Genomic DNA, 20945 nt, shown 5'->3' with positions numbered 1-20945 from the left:
TGCCAGAGCAAAACTGAGTAACTGTTCTTGACTGCTTTCCTTGGCAACAACCCTTTTTTTTTTAATTTTTGGGAAGAGCCCTGGAGCAAGGCAGCATAGTCAGGTGGAAGATACTTTTAATTTAAAAGCAAATTGCCTAAGTGGCTTTCTGGAATAGGTAATTTCTACTTTCACACTCATCATTAATTTCTTTCTTCTTAAGGGGCTGAATCAAATTGACTTGTTTAGAACAGTGTCCATTGTTTAATGAGTCATGAGAGAAAGATTTCTGCAGTTACATGTAAACTTGTGATAGGTCAGCAGAAGTTACAGAGGGTGGTGAGGAAGTTAACCATGATCCATTTGTGAAGGTCACGCCAGCTTCATTGTATACTTTGAAGACTTTCTCAATGGCATTGACATAGGCAGCTGTTCTCAGGTCCAAGCCCAGGTTATATTTCATGGCTGTACGCATAATTTGCCTGGCTGAAGGCTCCATGGTGTAGGCTAAGCCAGAATGCACAATGTCTTTCTCTGATGCACCCAATATCCTGTCCTGGAACTCTACGGTGGGTACAATAGGAATTGTTCCGCCATGCTTTCCAAATTTTCTTTCTAAGCTCTCTTGAACAGACATGAGCAAGTGGTAGTTAGAATCCCTTTCATATTTGAAGGTTAATCGGCCATAGCTGACATGATTCAGATTCTTCAGCCACTCAAAGTAAAATACTGTCACTCCGCCAGCATTTAAGTAGAGATCTGGAATAACCATGGTCCATTTTGGCACCTTCAGCAATGATCTTGGCTTTCACTCTGGGTGCATTGGATTTGGTCAACTGCTTCTCACTAGCAGCAGGGATCACTATGTCACAGTCAACCTCCAAGATGCTTCCTTCATAGACCTTTGCTTTGGGGAAGCCCAGAATTGATCCATGTTGCAGTTTGAAATCTTCCAGTTCCTTAGGGTCAATACCATCTGGATTCCATATACTCCCATCAGATTCACCAACACCAACACATTTAGCACCAAAACGATGTAAATACCTCATAGAGTGCAGGCCCACATTACCAAAACCCTGAACCACAAACGTTTTATCTCCAAATCCCGGTGTCATTCCTATAATGCTCATGTAAGAAGCTTCATTGATGAAGTTTTCAATTCCATGGAAAACACCACGGCCAGTAGCAGAAATGTGTCCATGGATGCCTCCTTGACTGATGGGTTTACCAGTAACACAGGCATATGCATTAATATCATAGTGCCCTATGGTGCTGGCATAGGTGTCAGGGATCCAGGACATCTCTCGCTCACCCGTGTTCATGTCTGGGGCAGGCACATCAATACCAGGATCAATAAAACCTTTTTTTGTGAGCTCCATAGTGAACCTTCTTGTGATCTTTTCCAATTCATTATCTGTATAGTTCTTGGGATTGATCTTAACACCTGCTTTAGCACCCCCAAATGGCACATCAACCACTGCACACTTATAAGTCATCAGAGAAGCCAACGCTTTTACTTCATCTACACTCACATCAGTGCAGGGCGTGCGGTGCTGGCTGTGCTGGGCCCAGTAGCCCTCTATGACCTCCCAGGAACCATCGTCGCGCTGAATGGGGAAGGAGAGGCTCAGCACATGGTTACAGGGCTTGATGATTCTCAGGATGCCTCCTACCCGGTTCCGCTTATGTTCCTCACTCTCCCGGGTCTTCAGGTCCTCCACCAGCTTATGCTCCACGATGCTGGCACCACGGTCGAAGAAGAAGAAGCCTGAGGGAGGAAGAACGTGGCGCTGGCCGTCCTTTTAAGCCGCAGCTTCCTGCCTGCCTGGCTGTCCCCTCCCCTCGACCACTCCTCATCTAACCAGAGAAAGGACTTCAGGGCCGCGCGCCGCCCAGGGCGCTCAGCCTCTGCCTCCGCTGCGGCCTCGCCCCAAGCTACTCATATTTTGGTGAAGGATGAGCCTATGAATTCTGCTGATTTTCTTCTATATTTAAAAGCCTGAGCTATGACTAGGTGGACGCTAAGATGACTAATACAGACTCTTCAATTCTTAAGGAAATGTGCAATTGAAGTGGGTAAACACAGCATAGATCAACAAAGTAATAACAACAACAAAACATTACATGCTAGTCTTCAAATGGTTGCGTTGACAGAGGCAGGTAGTAAAGTACATGAGTGTTCTAAAAGGGTCAAACAATCATGATCCTAACCAGACATCCCGCCCTCCATCTCACGCATCACAATTATATGACCCTCTGACCTCCTCTTCACCCAGAAATTTCCAAAAGATCACAGAAATGCTCCACAATGAGTGACATCATCCTTTGGCATCACTCACTGCACTGATAGGCTGCCCTGATCCAGCCCTTGCAGTGGTTGCTGTACTTTCTCTGACCTGACTAAATACCTCAAAGACCTCAAGCCTGTTTTTCACCCTTGCCATCTCCACACACTTTTTTATCAATGTGACAAGAATCATTAACCACAATTTTTATGTTGCCTTATTAATCCTTTATAGAAGTCTGCTGTAATTTCCTTTCATTTACGTTCTATTTTTCAGACTTTTCTTTAAACGATTTATTCCCAGTCTGTGTTGGAGACCTGGGAATTTATCTTGCCAGTCCCTCAGAATTCTCTTTCCTAAAGATGTTAAACTTTATATAATTCCCTTTACTAGATCTTTGACCTTGTCTTCATTATTTGACATTTATTCATATGGAATTTAATCAGTCAGTGATCAGGTATGTTTCTTTTTTTCTTTTCATATCATCCAAAATGTTACCATTGGTCCTCTCTTCTCTCAGGACCTAATTCTCTCATTGCCTTACCACAAATAGCCTTTATTGGGCAAAAGTATTCAGAAAGAAACCACTTTAAAATGCTCTTTTTCCGTCTAGTAAGCACTTTCGATCTTTCTCTCTATATTTAGAAAAAAGTCAACAAAAAATTAACCTTCTCCAAAGGTAATAGCATGCTTTATATATACATTAGCATATGTAAAAATCCATTCTCAAATGTACCTGTCAACTCCAAGCATCATTCTTCCAGAGAATAAAATTTAAAGGGCTGTCTACATAGGATGACATTTTTAGAAGGCTCATCAAAATCCATGTCTCTTTGCCTTGCATATTACATTATGGCCGTTTTCTCAGTAATTTATTCATTCTTCACAGGTGGCATAATTTGCATCAAAGTGGGTCTCTTTTTTGATTGATTAAAGTTCTGACAGTTTCTGCCTTTGTCCTTCTTTAATTTGTTACTAGTTTTTGACACAGTTAAGAAATTGTTGCGGCTTCCTTAACATCTCTCAGTCACTCTTCTACCTCCCAGTAGCTCTTTATCTGTTCTTGCTTCCTTCTTCTCTACCTGATTTTAATGGTGGATTCCTTGGGCTGAGACCTGTAAGCCTTATTTTCTATCTGGTGTTTCTCCCTAGATGATTTATTCTGATCTCATAACTTTAAATACCATGCTGATGTCTTTCACATTAATGTATGGACTTTTACATTTAATTATTTGTCTTATTTACTTATATATCTACTAAACCTTTCAAACCTACTATGTGTTAAATGAAACTCTTTTATGTCTCTTCTGTTCACTTCCCAGCCTGCTTCTTGCTGTATTTCCATCTTTCAATGCATGAAATAAATAAATAAAACATTTAACTGATCTAGCTGAAAGTTAAGAAGTGTTCTCTGGCTTTTCTATTTTCTATGTTGATTGCATCAGGACATTGTGCAAGATCTATCTTGATAACATAACCCCAAGAAATCCAATTTCCTCTAATTTCATTGTTTACCAATTCAGATCTCTATAATTTCTCACCTAGATAACTGAAGTAGCCCTTAATTTGCACTCTAATCATATTTTTTTAGTTGTTGATAGATCTTTATTTTATTTATTTATATGTGGTGCTGAGAATGGAACCCAGCTTCACACATGACAGGCAAGTACGCTACTACAGAGCCACAAACCCAGCCCTCTAATTGTATTCTTAATTTCCAACATCTATTCTCCACATGGCAACTTAATATCCTCCCCTTTTTGTCTTCTCCCTTTTATATATAAATCAGATTATGTGGAACCCCCCATACCAATTATGATTCTTCCTTAAATTTTTATTATATTCAGAATTAAATCCAAATTATTTATCCTGGCCTATAACGTTAATCTAAATTTGACTCTTTTTTCTAGTCTTGTCTTCTACAACTATTTCCATCAATCACTTCAAGATACTGGCTTTTATTCCACTTCTAAAACACAACAAATTATAATACTTCATTGTCTTTAGACCTGTAATTTCCTCTGCCTGGAAAACTTTTCCCCATAGTGTTTCCTATAAATGGATTATTTTCATATTTCAAATTAATTTAAATATTACCTCATCTAAGAATGTTCTATGATTGTCCTCTTGGCACTTATTGTAGTCTTTAATTTCCTTGTTTATTTTAGTAACTTTCTCCCCAACTACAATCTAAACATCCCATCTGTCTAATTCAGCCTTCTGTTCCCCAGTGCCTGATACACTGCCTCTCTTATAGACAGGTAAAAGCTAAAGAATTGTTGAAAAGAATATGTAAATCAATGAACTCTCCACAAATAGCAAGCTGTGGTGTATATATATATATATAATTATAATTATTATAAATTAATAATTACAACTCTGTCTAGTTTATTTCTTAGTTTTGAAATATATTAATTACATACATTATCTTTATTAGCAGAATTGATATTAGTTTCACAATTTTAAGCAGATAACATTTTTAAGTCATGATAAGTACATTTTACTTTTATAATCTCTTAATCTTTTCTTTTATACTATAAAAATAATTTTCATTAAAAGTAAAGGGACTTTTACTTTTTTTCTAAGATATAATTTTATTGTTTCCCTGCCTAAAACAATGTAAAAACCTAAACAAGCTATACAAACAATCATTTTTACATAATAGATAACTAGCATCACAGGACAGTGATTTCTGAGAAAAGTGTGTACAAACATGCTATATATATATTATATATTCACACCTTGCTATTTGTGGAGAGTTTCCATGCCTCAGCTCAAGAAGGGGTTACTTAGGAAGACCTTTGCCATATTCCTGAACTTGAGCCAAAAGAGACCAAGGAAGCTATAATTTATAGAAAACATACCAGAGAGGAGAGAGCTGCATTAAAAGACAGCTCCAGAAATGTACAAAGATCCACCCTCAAGACTTCAAGTGAGTACTGGTTATATACATGTCAAAAAAATTTCAAGGTCAAGGAAAGAAGCATATGAAAAGAGGCAGACAGAATAATCTCTAGAGAGTCCACATATAAAGGGGGACTTCATAATCCACAAAGTATTGGATACTTAGAAAGGTACATCTTCAGTAGTAGGAAGAACAACACATAATACAAAAGCTTTCACTATAAATCTTAAAAAATAATCAAATCATTTCCAAGCAATTTACCTATATCCCAAAATACAGATTACATATATTTAGAGAGATAAAAATATGCAGCAACTAAGAAGAGAAAATCACAATGTCTAGCATAAAACAAAAATTACCAAGTGTTAATAGAAGTACAGAAATATGACCCATAATAAAGAAAAAAACTCAGAATATTAGTAGGCAAAGACATTAAAAGATACCACAAGCTGGGCATGGTGGCACATGCCTATAATTGCAGGGCCTCAAGAGGCTGAAGCAGAAAGATTAAGAGTTCAAAGTCAGCCTCAGCAAAAGTGAGACACTGAGCAACTCAGTGAGACCCTATGTCTAAATAAAATGCAAAATAGGGCTGGGGATGTGGCTCAGTGGCCATGTCTCCCTGAGTTACATCCCCAGTACTCAAAAAAAAAAAAAAAAAAATATATATATATATATATATATATATATATATGTCATTACAACTAAACTACATAAACATAAATTTATATTTATGTATATTAAATAATATATATTATATTCTAATATATATGTGTGTACATATACATACATATATATATGTATGTGTACATATATTAGAAAATACTGATTCAGTTTCTCTAGAAAAACCTTGACTGATATAAGGTAAAAGGAAAATAATACCAATTGGAAATGTGGACATACACAAAGAAATGAAAAGCACTAGAAACAATAATTTGTCAGTAAATATAAAAGCCCTTTTTTGCCTATTATAAAATTGTATTTAAAATATAATTAGTTGTTTAAAGCAAAAATAATAATGAATTGTGATTTAGAACATATCTAGAAGTAAGATATGTATCAATAGTAACACAAAAGTAGGAAGAGGGAATTTGAAGTATATTGTTAAGAAGTTTTTTATACCATTTTTAAAGGGTCATAATATTATTTGATTACTGTAATGAATTAATTTTTTAACCACTAATAATAAAGCTATTGTTAATAAACCAACAGAGAAGATAAAATGGTTTCAGAAAAAGGCCTCAATACATCCAAAAGAAGGCACAACAAAGAAAATGGGAGAAATAAAAGCAATAGTAAGAGTATAGATTTATATTCAATCACATAATTAATCGCATAGAATGTAATTATTAAATATATTCCAATAAAAAGGCATATATTATCAAATTGTACCAAAGAAAAAAGGTATAATTATTTTCTGCTGACAGAAATTGACATCAAATATAAAAAGTGATGAGATAAATTAAAATAACCTCTGTAAATGTAGACCTATACCCTGTTTATGGATCAGAGAACTAAAAAATCATGAGGATGTCAATTTCTACCAAATTGATCTGTTAATACAGTGCAATCTCAAGTCAAAATTTCAGTAGAAATTTGTATACAAATTCACAAATTTAAAATTCATACAAAAATGCTAGGGACTTGACAGAGGTAAAACAACTTTGGAAAGAACAAACTTAAGAGGACTTACAGTACCTGATTGTAAGTCTTATTTTTTAACCAAAGATTGAACCCAGAAGTGCGTAAACTCTGAGGTGCATTCCCAGCTGGTTTTATTTTTCATTTTGAGAATGGTCTCACTAAGTTGCTAAGGCTGGCCTTGAACTTGAGATCCTCCTGTCTCAGCCTCCTGAGCCACTGGGAATGCAGGCGTGAGACACCACAACAAGCCATGTGTGTTTTTTTTCTTGAGACAGTGTCTCTATCTGTTGCCAAAGTTGGCCTCAAACTTGCAATCCTCTTGCCTCAGCCTCCCGTGTACCTGGGATTACAGAGTTGTGTCATGATACCTGGTGGGACACACACATATTTTATTTTTTTTAAATAAAAGTGTCATGCAATTTGATCAGAAAAGAAATAATGTTAAAACAACTGGGTTGGCATTTGAAAATATTTTTTAAAAAGCTTAATTCCATGCTTTATTATGCATAAGTAAATTCAAAGCAGATCATGTACCTAAATGTGAGATCTAAAATGTTAACACTTCTGAAAATAAGGATAGAACATCTGTTTGCCAAAGATTTGTTAAAAACAACACAAGTACAAATTCTTTCAAAATTAATTAATAGGACTCCTTCAAAATTAAAATATTTTACTCTTTAAAAGACACTTAAGAAAATAAAAAGACAAACCATAGACTAGGAGGAAATTCTTTTAAAATATGTATCCACCAGAGAATTTGTGCATAGAACATATAAAGAATTCTTATGACTCAATAGTAATAAGACAAATAACCCACAAAATATAGGCAATATATTTAAACAGAAACTTCTCAAAATAATATATATGAATGGCAAAGAAATACATGAAAAAAAATGCCCACATCATCAGTCATATATACATTGCTTGTGGGAATATAAAACAGTACAACTATTTTGTAGTTTCTTAAAATGTTAAACACATATCTACCTTTTGTTAGTAATAAATGTGAAAGGAGCAGGTATTGCAAACTCAATTCCTTAAAGCAATTTTTGCCAGCTAGAAGATAGTTACTTTAGCTAAAACCATTCTGTTTTAGTCAGCTTTTTCACTGCTGTAACTTAAAGACCTACCAGAACAATGGTAGAGGAGGAAACATTAAAAGGCTCATGGTTTCAGAGGTTTTAGTCCATAGAAGGCTGGCTCCATTCCTCTGGACTCCATGAAGGGCTGAATATCATGGCAACAGAGTGTGGTAGAGGGAAGCAGCTCATATCATGACTCAGGAAGCAGAGAAAGAGAGAGCGGCTCTACTCTCCAGATACAAATCTATACCCCATAGCTACTCCCCTAAAGAACCACTTCCTCCAGCTACACACCACCTGCCTCTAGTTACCACTCAGTTAATCCCATAAGGGATTAATTCACTGATTCCATTAAGGCTATAACCCAATCATTTCTCCTCCAAACCTTCTTTCACTATCTCACATGTGAGCTTTTTGAGACACTTCTCATCCAGCCCATAACACATTTCTTTGAAGTCCTTGCAGCTGTGAATTAAGTGCATACTGCTTCAATTATTCAACCATTAATCTATTAACAATATTTTAATTGGCCCTTATTAATAGTCTGAGGGTTTAAAAATGAGTAACAGTATTATTCTCATGAAGTTCAGTGTTGAGGCAAGTATACACATATATAAATTATGTAGAAAATTTAACTCATAATAGGAAATGTGAAATGCACACAGAAAAAGGAGTGATTAATTTATTTCAAGAATCTCCAGAAAAAGAAACATTTAAATTGTATCTAGAAAAATTAATGTGAAGATATTCAGAGAGAAAACATAGGTAACAGAGCACTAAGTAAAATCATTATAGGAAAATGAAATGCAAGCTAGGTGTAATCCCAGTGGCTCGGGAGGCTGGGACAGGAGGATCTCGAGTTCAAAGCCAGCCTCAGCAAAAGCTAGGCACTAAGGAACTCAGAGAGATCCTGTATATAAATAAAATACAAACTAGGGCTGGGGATGTGGCTCAGTGATAGAGTGCTCCTGAGTTCAATCCCTGATACCAGCACCCCCCAAAAAAAATGAAATGTAAGAAAAAAAATCAGGAATGCAATGAAACTGGACCTAGGCACATGGGTAGAAGACAAAATGTTAATTCTGTTAGTACCATGCCTCTAGAATTATATTACTCAGATATTTTATCCATATCCTACATTTAAGTGGTAAGGTTTGGCATTATTTCATGACATCTCTTTTCAATTATATTAATGTATGTGTTTATGCATGCCCCCATTGGATGGATTTTAATATTCACTAATGTATCATGCTACTGGATAGGCAGAATTAATATTGTCAAAATGGCCATGGTACCAAAAGCATTATACATATTTAATGCAATTCCTATTAAAATCCCAGTTACATTTTTCATAGAAATATATTAGACAATCATAAAATGTATTTGGAAAAATAAGAGACCCAGAATAGCTAAAGCAATCCTTAGCAAGAAAAGTCAAGCAGGAGGCATCATAATACCAGACTTTAAACTACACTACAGAGCTATAGTAGCAAAAACAGCATGGTATTGGCACCAACATAGATTTGTAGACCAATGGTACAGAATAGAGGACACTGAGACAAACCCACATAAAAACACACCCATCAAAAAAAAAAGGATTTAATTTCCACAGTTATGCATGAGCCTTCTGGTTTCTGGTCTAGTGTGAAAGGAGCATGAAAGCCATCATTCCATAACGAGTGAAATACATCCACTCTTAACAAGTGAAAAATCTAAACAAACTGAAAAATCAGTAATTGTTAGATTCATCAAAAGAGTGAGGTCATAGGTAAAAGTGTTGCCCCCACAATGAGAAAGATATGTAGGAGGATACTGAGAATCACAACTTACCAGAAAAGAAACAGAAGCAGAAGTCCCCACTAGAGCCAGTGACAGAGGAGAAAAACTCAAGCCATAAAAAGTGAATAGCTGAAGGCTAAGTGGAATAACCTGAAAAATTAAAATTCTAGGTGGACCAGTCACAGTGAACCCTCACACTTTTGGAAGTTTACCTCCATAAATTCTATCAGGTTTTTACAGTGAAGATCAGAGAAAAATTACCTGTAGATCATCCTACAGAAAGAGGGTATAAGTAACCATACAGAAAGAGGGTATAAGTAACCAGGAACATTTTGTTCTTCTTACTAAGGCCTGCTTCCAAGAGAAACAGTTTTACCACAGTCTTGCTGATCACAGATAAATCTTACATATCAGAGCCCAATTATATGGGGAAAGGGAAACAATACCATCTCACTCTAGCCAATCTATTCCACCAGGAGGTAAGGAATGGAATCTCAGAATTACTTCTGAAGTGCACAGGCTTCTAAAAAACTAAAAACTAATTATAAAACTGTAGAATACTTCCCCTACTCCCATATCTCATCATCACAGTACAAAATACCTAATTGCTAAACTTCTCCCTTTACCTAGTATATGATGTCTGGCTATCAAGAAAAAATTACAAAGCCTACTTAGAAGGGAAAAAAAGCATTCCAAAGAGGCTGAGAAAACATCACAACCAGACTGAACTATGGCAAAAATGTTAAAATCATTAGAGCAAGAATTTAAAAAATTTTTATGAATAATATATATTTAATGGGAATAAAAAGATAACATGCAAGAACAAAGGGCAAATGTAAGGAGAGACATATAACTTCTTTTAAAATATCAAAAGAAATACTAGAGATAAAAAACACTCTAACAAAAATGAAAAACACCTTTATTAAACTCATTAGTAGCTGTACATAACTAAGTAAAGAATATTTGAGTCCAAGGGCATGTCAATAGAAATTTCAAATGGAAAAATAAAGAGAAAAAATTCTGAAAAATAAATGGAGCAGAATATCCAAAAACTGTAACGCAACTACAACTATGGGAGACAAGATATAACATACAAGTAATGGGAGCACCAGAAGGATAAGAAAATGAGAAAGGAGAGAAAAGAAAATGTGAAGCAATAATGAATAAATATTGCCTCCAAATTAATGTCATATACCATACCACCTACCCAAGAAATAGAGAAGCCCAAGAAATATAAATGCCTAAAAATTGTATCTACACATAGTATTTTTGAACTATGGAAAAATCAAAGATAAAAACATCTTGAAAGAAACCAAGGTAAAAAAAAATCACTTACCTATGAACAAAGATAAGAATTATATCTTATTTCATCTCACAAATCATGCAAGCAAGAAGAGAGTGGAAAAGAATTTTAAATGTTGAGAGCAAAAGACAAGCTTTACTCTATGAAATTGTCTGTCAACAGTGTAAAAGGAATTAAGACTTTCACAAACAAAAAATGAGGGCATTTGTTATCAGTAAACTGCTAATGCAAAAATTGTTAAAAGAAGAAAAAATATGTCACAAAGTCATATCCCTATTAAAAAAAGGAAGAGTTTTAGAGAAAGATTAAGTGAAAGCAAAAATAAAATATTCTGTCTTATCTTTGATCTAACAGATAACAGTTCAAAATAATAATAGCAGCAAAGTATTTGATTATGTATTACATATGTATGTACAAATGAATGATTATGCATGTTTATGTGTATGTGAAATGAAGATCATCAATGGTACAAAGATGAGAGGGAAGAATTAGGAATATTTTGCTATTGTAAGATACTTTCACTGTGAACCTGTATAGTATTATTTGAAAGTGGACTTGGATAGCTTGTAAATGTGTCCTGCAAACTCTAAGACAATCATTAATATAAGAATTAAAGAAATATAATCAATATGTTAAGAAAAGTGAGAAAATGTAATTACATAAAATATTTAATTAACAGAAAGGGCTTGGAGAGATAGGTTAGTAGTAAAGCACTTGTCTAGCACTTGCAAGGCCCTGAGTTTGATCCCCAGCATTGCAAAAAGAACAACAAAGTAGAAAAAGAGTGAAAGACAAAAATAGTATAAAAATTAGAGTAAAAATAGAAAGCAGTTAACATATTAATCCAACCATATCAATAATCATTTTAGAATCATTGACCTAAATAGGCCCATTAAAGAATAGAGTTTTTCAGAGGAGATAAAATAATAAAAAACACAACTATGAGTTGTTTATAATAAAACTATTTTAAATATAAAAACACATAAAGATTAAAGAAATGGAGAAAGATATATCATACTAACACTAATAAAAAAAAAGTAGAAATAATTAAGTTAATTTTATTCAGAGCAGACTTCAGAACAAAGAAATTTATCAAGGATAAGGGGACACATTACGTTTGATAAAATAGTTCTTTAAGAAGACCTAAAAATCCTTAACATGTATGTGTGTAACAACGTAGCTTCAATATAAACTTGGCAAAAATTGATAGAACTGCAAGAAGAAATAAACAAATCTACTATTGATGGGAGCCCCCCCTCCTTCTGTGTCAAAAATCCAGGAGGCAGAAAATCAGTAAGGACATGGAAAGATCCAGCAGGCAACACTAAGAACATGATTGAATTCAGCAGCACCATCCATGAGTTGAATATCATTGACATCTATTGACTACTTCATCCTATAATACCAAAATACATATTATTCTCAATCTTACATGAAACATACACCAACACAGACAATATTCATGGCCATAAAACACATCATGGCAAGTTTAAGGAAATATAAATCATACAATGTCTCCATTCACACTCTATGTAGAATTAAATGAGAAATCAATAACAAAAATATGCTGGAAAATTCCAAGATACTTTCAGATTAAACAACATACTTCTAAATAACAAATGTACCAAAGAAGAAATCTCAAGAGATTTTAAAACATTTTTAATTAAGTGAAAATTAAAATACAATTTATCATATACTGTATAATGTATCAAAAGCAATACTTAAAGTGAAATTTTATAGCATTAAGTGAAAATATTAAAAAATAAGGCATGTCTAAAATCAATAATCTAAGCTTCCAAGTAAGGACACTTATAAAGAGAAGAGCAAATCAAATCTGAAATAAGGAGAAGAGAAGAAATAATTAAAATTAAAGTATAAGTCAATGAAACTAAAAACAGGAAATCAATAGAGTAAATCAACAAAACTAAAACTGATTGTTTGAAAAATACTAAAAATTGATAGCCCCCTAACCATGATGACTAAGAGAAAGAGAAGGCAAAACTACCAATATCAGAATTGGACTCTGTGGACATTAAAGAAGGTAATGAAAAAATATCAAGAACAACTCTTTACCTACAATTTGACAACCTAGAAGAAATGTGCCAGTTTCTGAAAAGTACAGTCTGCCAAGCCTAATGGGTATAATGTGAATAGGCCCAGCTCTGTTAAAATTTTTGAATCAATAATTAATTATCTTTTAAAACAGAATATTCCAGGTCACAAGTGGTTCACTGATGAATTCTACTATAGATTTAGCGAACAGTTTAGACCAACTCTCTACAGTTTCTTCTGGAATATAGAAACAGATGGAATATCTTTTCATATGAGGCCAGCATTGCAATAACACCAAAACCAGACAAATATGTTATAAGTAAAGAAAACTACAGACTGATATCTCTCATGAAAATTAAAACAAAATACCTCAACAAAATATTTAAAGATCAAATGTAATGAAATATAAAATGAATTATACCACATAATCAAGTGGGACTTATCCTACCCATGCAAGCCCATTGATTATTAGAAAATCAGTTAATATAATCTATAGTGGTCTAAAGACAAATAATACTATCACATCAATAGATGCAGCAAAATATTTGAAAAAAAATCTAATGTCCATTCTTAACAAAATCTCTTGGAAAATTAGGAATAGATAGTAATTTTCTTAACCTCATAAAGAACACCCACAAAAAGCTTATAGTTGACATCAATGCTTAATAGTAAGAAATTAGAAGATTTTTCCAAAAGATCAGAAACAAAGCAAGTGGTTTAATAATCAGTCCTTCCTTCTAAATATTATATTAATTCCAACTAAATAAAGCATTATGACAATAAAGGGAAAAGGCATATATTTTGGAATAGAAGAATTAAAACTGTCCACAGATAACATGTTTGTCTATGTAAAAATCTGAAAGAATGACAAAAAAACTCTAATAAGCAATTATAGCAATGCTTGAGTATATATGGTTAATATATAAAAGTCAATTATTCAGGGCTGGAGTTGTGGCTCAGTGGTAGAGTGCTTGCCTTGCACATGAGACCCTGGGTTCAATCCTCATCATCACATAAAAATAAATAAACAAAATAAAGATATTGTATCAGTGTATAACTAAAAAAAATTATTAAAAAAGTCAATTATTCGACCATTGCTTCATCAGAATTTGAAACTAAAAATATTACCATTTACATTATCAGTGCCAAAAATGAAATGTTTATGTATAAATTTAGCCAAATATTTATGTGGGCTATATGAAGAAAACTATGAAACTCTGATGAAAAAAATTAAAGAACTACATAAAAGGAGAGATTATCCATGTTTCTTGATTTGAAAGTTCAATACCATCAAGATATCAGTTCTTATCATCTTATTTAATCTAAATTAAATCTAAATCATAACAAGTTATTTTGTAAATATGAACAAACTGATCCTAAAGTTTATAGGAAAAGCAACAACTTTAGTATTGCCAAAACATATGGTCCCAGAATAATGAAGTTGGAGGACCGAGATTCCCGACTTCTGGATTTACCATAAAACTATGGTCAGCCAGCGTGGTGATGCACATCTGTAATCTCAGCAATTTGAGAAGCTGAGGCAGGAGGATCATGAGTTCTAGGCCACCTCAGGAACTTAGAGAATTCCTGAGCTACTTAAAACCATGTCTCTAAATAAAACGTAAAAGGGGGGCACCTGGGGATGTGATTCAGTGGTTAAGTGCCCCTGGGCTAAATCCCTTGTACCAAAAAACAAAACAACAACAACAACAACAAAAAAACTATGTCGTCAAGACAATGTGGGATGGACAAAAAGACAAAGACAAATTGATATATGGAACAGAATAGAAAGTCCAGAAATAGATCCACGTAAATATAATCAACTTATCTTTGACAAAGGGGAAAAGTTAATACAATGGAGAAATTAGTAAATCTTTTCAATAAATTGTGCTAAACAACTGAATATCCATAAGCAAAAACCAAAGAACCTAGTTATAGACATCAAACCCTTTGCAAACATTAACTAAAATACTTAACTGTAAAATGCAAAACTGCAAATCTCCTAGATAACATAAGAAAATTGGAATGAACTTGGGTATGGTAATGACATTTTAGATACCTCATCAAAGGCATGATCCACAAGAAAATAAAATATGCTATATTTTGTTAAAATTTAAAATATAGTCAGTGAAATATATTGTGAAAAAAATAGGAAGATAAGCCACGAAGTAGAACATATTTCAAAAGATATGATAGCTAGGCACAGTGGCATATGCCCATAATCCCAGTGGCTTGGGAGGCTGAAGAAGGAAGATCATGAGTTCAAAGCCAGCCTCAGCAAAAGGGAGGTGCTAAACAACTCCGACAGACCTTGTCTCTAAATAAAGAATACAAATAGGGCTGGGGATGTTGCTCAGTGGCCAAGCGTCCCTGAGTTCAATCCCCAGTACCTAAACATAAAATAAAATTACAAAAGCTATATATGATTAATGAGTGTTATGCAAAATATACACAAAGGTCTTAAAATCAACAATAAGAAAATGAATAATCTGATTAAAGTGTGCAAAAGATATGAATAAACATCTCAGTAAAAAAGACATATGAATGGAAATGGACCTATATAAATATGTTCAACATTATATGTAATTAGAGATTTGCAAACTGAAACAACAATGCACCACTGTACACCTGTTACATGACCAAAATCTGAAAGAAGTAACAACACTAAATGCTTCTGAGGATGTGGAATTACAGGAACTTCATTTGTGCTAGTGAGAATGCAATGGTACAGCCACTTTGGAAGACAGGCAGTTTCTTACAAAGCTAAATACTCTTGCCCTAAGATTTAGCAATCGCTCTTCTTCTTCTTCCTATTTACACAAAGGAGTTATGTTCACCTCAAATCTGCATGCAAATGTGTATACTAGTTTTATTCATAATTGCCTAAACTTAGAATCAACAAAGATGTTCTTCTTGGGTGAATAAATAAATCTACTGTGGTATATCTATACAATGGAATATTGAAATAAATGACCTTTTAAAGTATGAAAAGGTATAGAGAAACATTAAGTGCATATTGCTAAAGGAAAAAAGCCAATCAAAAAATGAGGTAAACATTGTGATCCGAATCACATGATATTCTGGAAAAGGCAAATTATAGATTAAAAGGGGACAGAAAAATGAATATTTAGAGCACAGAGGACATTAAGTTATGGAACTTATCCTGTAGGGCACAGGGGACATTTATATAGAATTTAAATGGTATATAGAATAGTGTGATGGACTATTCTATAGAATAGTAGATACATGTAATTGTACATTTGTTAAAAAGCCATAGAATGTACAACACTAAGAGTAAATCCTAATATAAATATGGACTCTGGGTAATAATGATATGTTACTGTAGGTTCATTATTTGTAGAAATGGCAGAGGTGATGTTTATGTAGAGGCAAAAAATATAAGGGGACTCTGTACCTTTTGCTCAATTTTTCTGTGACCCTAAAACTTCTTTAAGAAATAAAGTTTATTTTTGAAAAGCAGTGTGATAAACATTATCAGGAGAAATGAGCCTCACTGTCCAATCAAGCCTAGTAACTGCTCACTTACCCCGAGTGAAGTTTGTGATAAGGCTCATTGGAGAAGGTAGCATGGAAAAATAATGACTAACAACAGTTAACGAGTTGTAATTAGATGGACTATAATGATAGATGACAGACAGAACAAAATATGGTTCCCTGGAATCAATAATCTTATTCACAAGCCTTTATTTTAACAAGAGTTATAGTCAGTCATTTCAGAATACAATTTATTAAAAGTGTTTTCCAGTTTAGAATTAGTATAATCCAAATTGTAGTTAGTTACAATAATAATAACTGCCATGACATCTCTCCATAAATTACTCCTGTTATCTTGATAGATGTCTCTTATTTTTTTTAAAAAGGCTTCTTCTAAGTTACAATATTATGTATATTTTTAGGGTGCAACTTACTTTGGGGATTTTGAGTCTTTAAATAATTTTAATGAAAAATTGAAATATATCAAGTAAAAAAGTTAAACTACACTATTAAACACAAAAAATGAGAAAAGGAAGTTTAATTCATTTAATCACAATTTACATTTAAAACAACTTTGTAGTAACTATTATCAGTCATTTAACAGAATCTAACCACTTTAAGAATTAAAAACATCCATCAAGGGACATTAAATTGAGTTAGTTCTTCCAGATTATAAGTTTAAAATATTAATTAAACAACCAATTATAATGCTGATTTTTATTTTTTATTGCTGCATTATAGTTAAAACATAACATTGGGTTCATTTTGACATACTCATACAGGCATGGAATACAATTTGCTCTACTTCAATACTCAGTAACAATTTTTTTCATGAGGAAGTTGAAATGGTTCACAATTCTTTGACCTACTCTAGGCCTGGTTTGAAGTCTTGTGTGGTCTGAATTTGTGTGGCCATTCGACAATATGATGGTTCATCAGTGGTTTTAGCTTCCAACACACCAGAAGATTATAACTTGGGCATTGCTGGGAATTATTCATAAAATTGGCTCTCTACTGCATGGAGAAAAAAAATCAGAGAATAAAGCTATTCTGTTTTTGCACAGCTATACCTATTATACAAATGGACTGATTTTAACATTGTCATTTAATAGCATAGTTAGTCCATTATATCTAGTATGTCTAAGGATTCAGCTTACGTAGGGAGTTCATGAAAGAAAGAGGTGAGTTTTTCAGAAATCCAGAAAGTAGATTGAAAGTGGTGGTGAGGAAGCTTGACATGAGTTGATGAAACAAACTCTTCCCCTTGAAATTCCTGAAGTGGTTTCCCCCATATTTACAGGACATGAATCTGTCAAGGATAGTTTTTTAAAAAAATTGTTGCATTAAAAGTTTGGAGCCTACTGATCAAATTAATAGAACTATAAATAATTACTGTTTTAACTGCCTATGCACATATGATATATTTTATTTTTAATATAATTGAAGAAAACATAACAATTATATTAAGAAATCAAATAAAGAATTTTTTCCCATAGTTAGCTTTAAATTTACACAGCATGGACAAAGATAGAAAGTCTAAATCTTCTTTTTGTTCTTCAGGTTTAAACATATAATATAAGGCTTTTAAAAAAATGATCAATACTAATGAATTTATAGTTAGCTTGACAAAGAAGGAGTACATAATGGAGTGCCTTAGTTTCCCACTGGCTTGCAAGTCCTCTTAGAATATAAGTAGCCACACAGACAGACACATAAACATATGGTTACACAAACCACTAATTATGGAAACTATCATAGCAATTTTCAATAAACAGAGACCCAATTTCTTTATTGTATCCAGAAGGCACTAGGGATATGTGTCAGTCTGACCTCTTTGTCTAGTCCCCTTCATAGTCTGGTTTAGAATAAACTCCCATCTGTGTTGTGGCTGTTGTGTTTCTGATAGTCTGTCTCATAAGGAACATTTTTAAGTGAGTTGCAGGCCTCTTTCCAGACACAATATTAGAGTGTCGGAAGAATCTCAGAGCACCGCACACTTCACTCTTGTGTCTTACCAAGGGTAGCATTCATTAACAGGTGTAGGAATCAGTGCTCCTGTGAATGGCTAGAGGTTCCCTAGGTCCTGCAGAGGGCACGGCCACAGGGGTCTGTGCAGTATGACATCATGAATCAGGTGTACCTTGGTGAGAGGGCAAACAAAGCCGTGAATGACAAACAGCTCACAAAATTGCAATTTTTTCTTTGTAACATATAGAATTTTATTTATGTGTCCATTAACATTGTGGTATGTACATATGTATGTATGTTTATATTTGCAAATTTAGGAGTTGATGGTATTTTATTGGGAGTTTGTTGTCCTCCAGGATAAGCTGGACACTCACAAAGAGATATTAGATAAGTTCATTAGATAAGTCTTATCTAAATAAGATATTAGATCAAGGTTACATCTAGAATTATAGATTAAGTACTAGTAACATGAAAGTAGTAAATAAAGTTTTAAGATTGGATTAGTTGACCAAAAGAGACAATACAGAGACCATCTAAAGAAAAACTCCTAAGAAGATGCCAAAAGTTTGTTGTAGCAGGTGTTATCTGGACAGAGACTTGAAATATTGGCAGTTATCAGTACACAGGGGTGTCAGAGAGGACAACCGGGAAAATATTCAAATGTGTGAATATGTAGAGAGTGCTCAGAGAATAGGAATTGGTATTTTGGAAAAACATAAGCAATATGCAGTTATATTCAAGCATACTGAGGTATGTAACCATAGTAAGTATTTATCTCATGGGATGGTTAGATAATGTAAAATTAAGAGAAAGAAAGAAGAACAAAGGAAAAACCCTGAAGGATAAGAACATGAAAAAAGAGCTGGATAGTAGTAGAAAAAAAGATATTAGAGGAAAAGAGGAAAGTAGACAATGAGTAAAACAAAGCTGAACCGAAAAGTTGCTCCAGCACTTCGGGATGAGTGTCAGAAGCCCTGCTCTGCTGCTCTTCTGGACCTGAATGGAACATCTGACGTCCATGGCTGTCTGATGTCCATTGTTGTCTGTTGTGTCTATTGATGAATTATTGTTGGACTGCTCTATTCCTTTACTCAAAACTCTACCCTGACTGATACAAACACAGCAGCACTGAACAGAGGTGAAAATGTCAGAAAAAGCCATGACTGTTCCTCATCCACAGATACCTGATCCAATGTTAAATGGATTCAAGAATTCTCAGTATCACTTCCATGGAGCCTGTCCTTCCCTCCCAGGAGAGAAATCTCAGCCAAAAATAAACAAACAGAAATAATAAAAATACTTATCCCTCTTATACTAGTCAAGGAGAATGATTGCCTTTGGTTTAAATTAATGTATGGCACAGAAAGAAAAATAATCCACCAACACATAATACACATGTATGTATATTTTTCCTTTGTTGCCAGTGGAGTCTCTATTTCTGACTTTTTAGTTAAGGAACTGGAAATTGTAAATTGCCATCTGTGTGCGCAATGTGGAGCCATGGGAACAAGTTTGCCAACTGACCATGGAGACTGCAGGCCTGTTTTTTGAGGTACAAGTTGTGATGGCACTAAAATTCATTCCTATTGGACTTCAAATATCTGGAGCCATGGTTTTTATCTGTGAACTTGTGAAATCCCAACACTTGATTCACCTGAATCATTTGTGTTCTGATGTTTCCCACTCTCTTTGCAGGTTAAGACCCAGAAAGGCAGATTTTTGCTGAATTGAGTGCATTAATTATTTTAACAGCTATTTTAACTAAAGAAATGTTGATATGTACATGATACTACAAACTTTTGTATGTCATAGATTCAGTAACATGATAGACCATGTTTATTTTTTGCCTGTGTAATGCCTGTAAAAGAAATAGCACTTATGTGTGGCAAAACTTTTTTTTTTTTTGGCTCTTGTCATTTATTCTTGTGGTTGTAAGCTAACAGGTCTCTGTTGCACAATCTGGAGAACTAAAGCAAACCTTGTACTGAAATACGCAGATAACTGTATAGTAAATGACTTAAATTAGAAACTGTTTATTTTCCTCAAGTATGTTAACCTACTGTATTTAAAAAATGATAGAATATTTTATTATCCCCAGAGTAGGAACTATTCTCATTCACCAAATTCTTCATGCATCTTTATCATGATTATTGAGATTTATTAGAACAAGCAGTGAGGCACAGAGCTAATGATCTGAATCCTAATTCAATCAACTAGATCTCTGGTCACTGGGAAATCAGATAAGTGCCCCACTCCTCCAAAATGTCTATGTTTCTGGTTTCTGGAAGGGATGCTCTTTGCATTTGAAGTCAGAGGAGGCCTCCTTGCTTACCCACTTAGGAGATGCCATAAGACAATTTGCATCCTTGGTCCCCTGAAGTGCTAAGTTAGTGCCAGGTCAGCAGCCCTCCCTACTGGTTATTACAACAAAAAGTTCCTACACCAGTTCAAGT

The 20945-nt window shown here is 34.0% G+C and overlaps 1 pseudogene; it reads right to left on the bottom strand.

Moving 5' to 3' along the window:
• Positions 1-220: 220 nt before the first annotated feature.
• LOC144375310 (glutamate dehydrogenase 1, mitochondrial-like) lies at positions 221-1539 on the bottom strand (annotated as a pseudogene).
• Positions 1540-20945: the final 19406 nt, after the last annotated feature.

Source organism: Ictidomys tridecemlineatus, chromosome 2 (assembly GCF_052094955.1).
Source record: "Ictidomys tridecemlineatus isolate mIctTri1 chromosome 2, mIctTri1.hap1, whole genome shotgun sequence".
Taxonomy (NCBI): Eukaryota; Metazoa; Chordata; class Mammalia; order Rodentia; family Sciuridae; genus Ictidomys; species Ictidomys tridecemlineatus.
This window is presented reverse-complemented; position numbering and strand designations above follow the sequence as displayed.